The following is a 6505-nucleotide window of genomic DNA, read 5'->3' as shown; positions in this document are numbered from 1 at the left end:
AAACTATTTTATGACATGTTCTGAAAGTGCTGACTCGGGTCAACTTTGAAACTCAGACTGTAAACTTTCACATCATTCATTATGAGACAAAAACAAGATAGTACTAACAATATGATAAATATGTTGTTTGTGTGGAAGGTTAATCAATCACTGAGTAAAAATCAAATGGAACGTCTTACTTTACATTGATTTCAATGGAGGCCTGGAAATTAGAGCAGTGACATTGTGACTGGAAAACTCCAAATTCCGCTGCTTTAATCAAATAAACTTGTGGATCCTAATCTGCTGTGACGTCCACAGTAGGAACCCAGCTGAAAGGTGGTCACCGTCATCTGAGAGAAGGATCATAATTAATTCCCCATTTAAAAGCAACAGTACAACATTACAAATCATTTACGAGCCAGCTGTAAACAATGCCGTACTGTAGCCCCACTAAAGTAAAGCTTGTTCTCGTTTGATGAGTGTCCTGTGCGACACTGGCCTACTCACTGTATGTGTTACATCTGTGTGTGGGCTCGTCCACGTTTTGGTGATTACACCCTCTTTTTACACACGACTTCTCCCAAACATGGACTTGTTTATGAGGGCTATTCATGTTTATGTGCCGACAATTGGGTGTAGCTGGCAACACAGAACAAGCTCTGATTCATGCTATCATTTTCCAATTAGCAGAATTGCTGCGTTTAGGATTTAACACTGAGCGCCATAGATGGAGATCCCCATCGGTGGGTCTGGTACATCGGTTAAGAGAAAGCAGCGGCGAACGAGACTTTGAAAAGTGTGTGGTTGCTGAATATCGTTTAAGCGGAGTTATTGGTGAGAAGGCATTGGCATTTGGCTACGAGTTTGGCTCCGCCGGTTGGAAACTTCAGGAAGATGCGGCCAAGTGAGCGTGTGACCCGCCGCTCATAAATTTTGAGCACACATCCAGTCACTCTCTCACTCTCGTCTGCACACACAAACACTTCCTCGCTCACTTTCCCTCTCGCTCGTAAATGCACTCCTGTGCGCACATTTCTCACTCTCCTTTATCGCCACAGTTTTATTATTTACCCATCTCTATTTGTCTCTGTCTTGTTTTACACACATACACACACACACACACACATACACAGAGAGCAGCCGAGTGTCTCCCCTCTGTGTGCGGAGTGTAACAGGAGATCTGATGGTTTTCCGTGGGTGAGTAGGCGGGTCAGGCCTTACTTAAACTAATGGCTCCCAGCAGTGTTGAATAGCCAGACACACTGGAGCCGAGGCCTGAGGTTTTGGAATGCCACTGCCGGCTCAATGCCTGCCTTTCATCGGCACCGAGTGGAGCAGAGAAAGAGAGAGAGTATGAGACAGAGAAAATAAGAGAAAGGAGGGGGAAGACGAAAATTCAGGACTGGTTTGTTATGGGTGATATTTGGATTGCTGAAACAGAAGACACTGTTGTATCTGAATGGAAGGACAGATGGTGACGACTTAGGTGAAGTTGGAAAAACTGCCGCGCAAATGCTACAAGCAGCCCAGGCTGCTACTTTAATTTTAAATCAACTTTAATTTTAAATCAATGAAATAACGGGATGTTCCAAGTGAGTTCAACAGGTGGCAATATATAGCACATATATATAATACACCTTAATAACATACACCTTAAGATACTTCATTGTTTTTTAAATATTTCATCTTCAGCGCATATTGAATACCTGAGCGCTGCATCAAAGTCAGAAAAGAACTGGACAACATTATTTAAAATCTGTATATCTGTTCCTATTCACAATTAGTGCTTCATATTTAAAAAACGTGTTTACATTGTGAATTCATTGTTGAAGGTGGGTGTTTTGGCTGATCAACATGTGTTCTGCATGTTTGATGACACAACCTGAGCTGTTCTGTCAGGGTTAAGCATAGCAACCCAACATGTGAGTTGAAACACTGAGGTTCCATTTATAAGCCGTCTTCACGACCTGCGAGGCCTTTAGAGCAAAAATACTGACCAGTAATCACAAAATTAGACTGATTCTGCTGAGCTCAGCTGCCACTGGGCAAAGGACAACGTGTCCTTCACAAGGCTAGTACATACACAGATGGGCATTTTTGGAGCAAACATTAGACCTCAGTACCAATTGAAAACCCAGAAATGCAGAGGGACAACATGCAACATGCAATCCCTCCACAGAAAGGACAAGCCCAGACACGAATTAGTAATATGTGAGAGTGCAAACTTCTACACTCCTGTGTAGCAATAAGTGAATAATAGTTGACTATTTTAGCTAGTCTGTCAAAGCTTTTATGGACTTTGTAAAGACTAAATCCATCCATTCATCCATCCATCCATCCATCCATCTGCTTTAAACTAAAATTGACTTCAGAAAAGTATACTATACTAAAATTATACTAATTATACTCTGATTCTGTCTCAGTTGATATTTGGCTTTAATCGGATGATTAGAATGATTAAAGCAGAGGAACCACTGACATTCAGAGATTATGTGTATATTTGGCCCCACTTTTATATTTTGCCCAACTTTTTTCACAAAGATTGGTAAAATAAGAATAGGTAACATGTTTTGGGAGTCTCGCCATCCATCAGTGTTCTTTATTCGACAGTACAAAACAAAGACGTACAGTAAAAAGTGTTTTATCTTTCTGTATTGGGATTATTGCATCACCTATCATTTATCTTACCCTGCAGACAGAGAGAAAATAACCCTCACTTTCATTCTGATTCCTACCGAGAAACATCTTATTTGATCGCTAACTGTGCTTGTTTTAACAGTAAACGGTCCGCCAGACAGACATGGAGCTGGAAACGGACGTGTCCTTCCTAGATAAATGTGCAAGGGGAAGCTGTAATGGAAAATGTGGCATTGCAAGATCAGCCAGGGAAATCTATGGCTGCATCAGATTAGTGAACATCGGGAGTCTGAAAACTGATCAGATGGACTCCAAGAGGGGAAGGAGAGTGGGAGGGAGGGGGACCATGCTGGTAAGATGGGTAGACAGAGAAGGGGGGGGCAGCGGTAATGAGGGTTGGTGGGAAAAATAGCAATGAAATGAATAATTATCTTGAATTTTCATCAGATAGACAGAGACAGGCAGAAATGGAGGATGCTGGGTATGTGATTGAACGGGCCCAGACACAGTATGTCTACGTTTTTGGATTTCATTTGTAATCATTTATAGTTTTTACTGGTGATCAAAATCAAAGAATTACCTTAAACAATGGTGTTTTCTGCATTTTCAAGGTTGTTGTTTTGTTTTTTTCAAGTTTAAAAAAAGACAGCCTGACAATATCAGTTGCGATGCATTTTCAGTTCAAATTTTTACCAATGTGTGACGTATTTTGGTATGGCACTTACAGAACAAAACCCCAGTGTTTCTACACAGAGTTGGAGAATGAAATCTTTATTTGTGTTTTTCTCACCTGTAATAAACATACATACATACATACATACATACATACATACATACATACATACATACATACATACATACATACGTACATACGTACATACGTACATACATACTAGCAGTTGTGATTGTCAGTTGTCTTTGTGCTTTGTTGTAACTTGAGCTGTAATGTAAGGAAGCCATCTTGAGGATTACACATAAAGCATGCCGGTCTTTATTTGTGTTAGCTCTGGTGGTGTCAAGACCCTATAGAGACATCCTGCCCAGCAAATATGAGGTTGGTGGGAGTTTGGCCAGAGATCAAGTTGCTCTGGCAGACTTCCAAGCACTATGACGTAATAGAAGCTTAATAACTGATAAAACCACATTCACATCACCAACACATGCAACACATGCGCTCACTACGCCAAATTTAACACAGCGAGAAGCTGGAAAGCTTCTGCTTGTAAGAAGCTGTGTCTGGGAAAAAAACAAAGTGGCACACTTTTCTTTTCTTTTTTTTAAGATCTTTGTCATCAATTCACACTTATTTGGCAGCAGCTTTTCTGTGAAATCTCTTCACTCAACTTACACTTTTAAAGTCTTCAGTGTGCTGACAACAGAATGCTCTCACCATGTGTGACTTGTGTTGCCTTTTGGAAATTGACTGCATTTCCAGTCCATTGTCTGTTAGAAAGGTTATTTCAGTGCTGCGCTGCAGCGACAGGGCCTGTTGGCCAAGTGACCTTGTTTCACAGTCGGTACGTTTTCATGCACAGGGGAGTTATGGCTGTTTCTCGACTGAGAGATTTAAATACACACATTACTGTAATCGGTTTATTGTTGAAATTATGACTCCTCTATGACCATCGGTAGCCATATTAACTCCTTCAGCTTTTCTTCTTCTGTTTAAACTCCTGCATATCTTTTTACATAAGGTTGTTGGGTTTTTTAAAGTACAATTTAATTGTAGTAATTGTCTATATAGAAAACTATAACTGCTTGATATAACACACATTTACTGTCATTGCTATATCAACATGAATACCCACAGTAATTTATGTATTTTCATTACAATATGCATTTATCTTCTACATGTCATCACATTTAACCAATCAGATGGACCCTCACTGATGATTGATTAACGTCATTTGCTGAAGTGTTTTTTTTTTTTTTTTTTACCACATATTGCAACCACTGTAACATTACCGCATTATTAAGTAATGTCATGTAGCCATCCTAGAAATGCCAGAATGATGTAAATAAAAGGCTTTTGGTATGGAAGCAAGGCAAACCATAACATAATTACTTTTCTGAACAGTTTTAGTCAGTGGACTCTAATAATCTAATGAAAAATCTGCAGCTCTGTGGTCATTTATAAAACAATAATAGTATATGTCATCCAATCAAATCAAATCTTAGTCACAATGTCTAACTAGATGTCTTTGTGTTCTTTATTCAGAAATGTACTGTTAATACTTTTCTTATTTTGATCTGATACAGAACCGTCCATTTTACCTCTGCTGTGTCACTATTCTTTGTTATATATATTCTTTTATTTGAAAAAAGAAAAGAGAGACCAATTGTCAATCCCATTTTCTAAATGTCTTTTTTTTTGTATTGTAAGCTGCTTCACTGTTATTCATGTGAGTATAGACTGAATAAATTAGCATCTTTTGGCATGATAAAAAACACTTTAACAAACAACTGTTTTGCCTGAGGCACATATGCAGGAGTGTGAACCCTGAATATGAATAGATGTAGTTTGTTTTAGTCAAAAATGTTTCACATACATGACGGAGTAGAATAAAGCTCAATGTATTTTATTTCTTAGTTGGTCTGATTTCACCGATCCTCATCTCAGTTGGTCATTCACTCAAGCTTAAAAAAAAAAGAGAAGAAGCTGAATTTCCTCTTCTTTTCTGCCTTTTTTTTTTGGAGCTTTCTTAAGAAAAGAAAAAAAAAATGCTGTTTACTTTTTCTAAAAGTAGAAGTTTGGCTCCGGAGCGTGTGAACAGAAACAGATGCTGCATACTCTCTTGTTCTGTCACACACACGCACGCACGCATGCACGCAAACACACACACACGCACACACGCACACAATGCCAAACAGCTGCGTTAGACTGGAGCAGCAGCAGGAAATCGTACTACAGTATGCATACATACAGCATGCAAGCAAGTTCCTATGACAAAGTAATGGTTTTAACAGAGCATATTGTTCTTGCTCACTCTCTTTAGTCGGGTCTCTTTGGGGAGGAGTGGCACTCAAACTGAAGGCCAGTACAGTTTATATGCAAATGACTCCTTTTGGTATAATCCTCCCAAACAATGACACGCAGCAGCTCGCATGTCCTTCATAGGCAGAGACCCAAAACAGAGCTGCATTTCAACAGCTGTGCTGGTATGTATGCTGTTGCTACTGGTGAGACAGAGGACACAGCAGGACTAACAGATTAAAGGCTGAGCAGACACCTAAACGCCGCACAACAATTTATAAGACCCCATTCAAACCCACTTCACACATCCTTATACAAAAAGAAGCTCATTCATTCACTTCACTGGGGCCCGACTGACACACCGGGGTGTCAGCAGGAGGTCGTACATCAATAACGTTGAACTTCATATAATCTGCAAGCAATGTGTGCCTGTTTATTTTTTTTCTCCAAATGGCCATGTTTAACTTTGAATGCCAATAAGTACTGCCAACCCTGCTGTTTCTGCAAACTGACTCCATTCTAATGAAAGAGTGGACAGGGTTTTTCACTCACAAGTCCTCAGTCTAAGCATATCATAACTAATCTAGAAAACTTTCCTTGTTTTGCATATACATGTGAAAAAAAATGTTGCTAACTTATGTGAAATTATATTTTCTTTTCTTGCTCTACCTTTTTTCCCTGCTGAGAATAGAGAATAGACAATGTCTTATAATGCACAGCTCTGGTAAAGAAACCTCACATGTCTTGTGAATCTGGCCACACACTCTCCTTACCATATCTCAGCTTAAGACCCTGTTTATATGACATTTTCAAGATTTTGGAGTTTCTAAAAATTAATTGACAACAATAACAGTGACAAATCCCAGAGTGCTGCTTGTGCTGTTCACATGTGGATCTGAAACCACCAAAGGT

This window comes from Blennius ocellaris (genome assembly GCF_963422515.1).
Source record: "Blennius ocellaris genome assembly, chromosome: 4".
NCBI classification, from domain to species: Eukaryota; Metazoa; Chordata; class Actinopteri; order Blenniiformes; family Blenniidae; genus Blennius; species Blennius ocellaris.
This window is presented reverse-complemented; position numbering follows the sequence as displayed.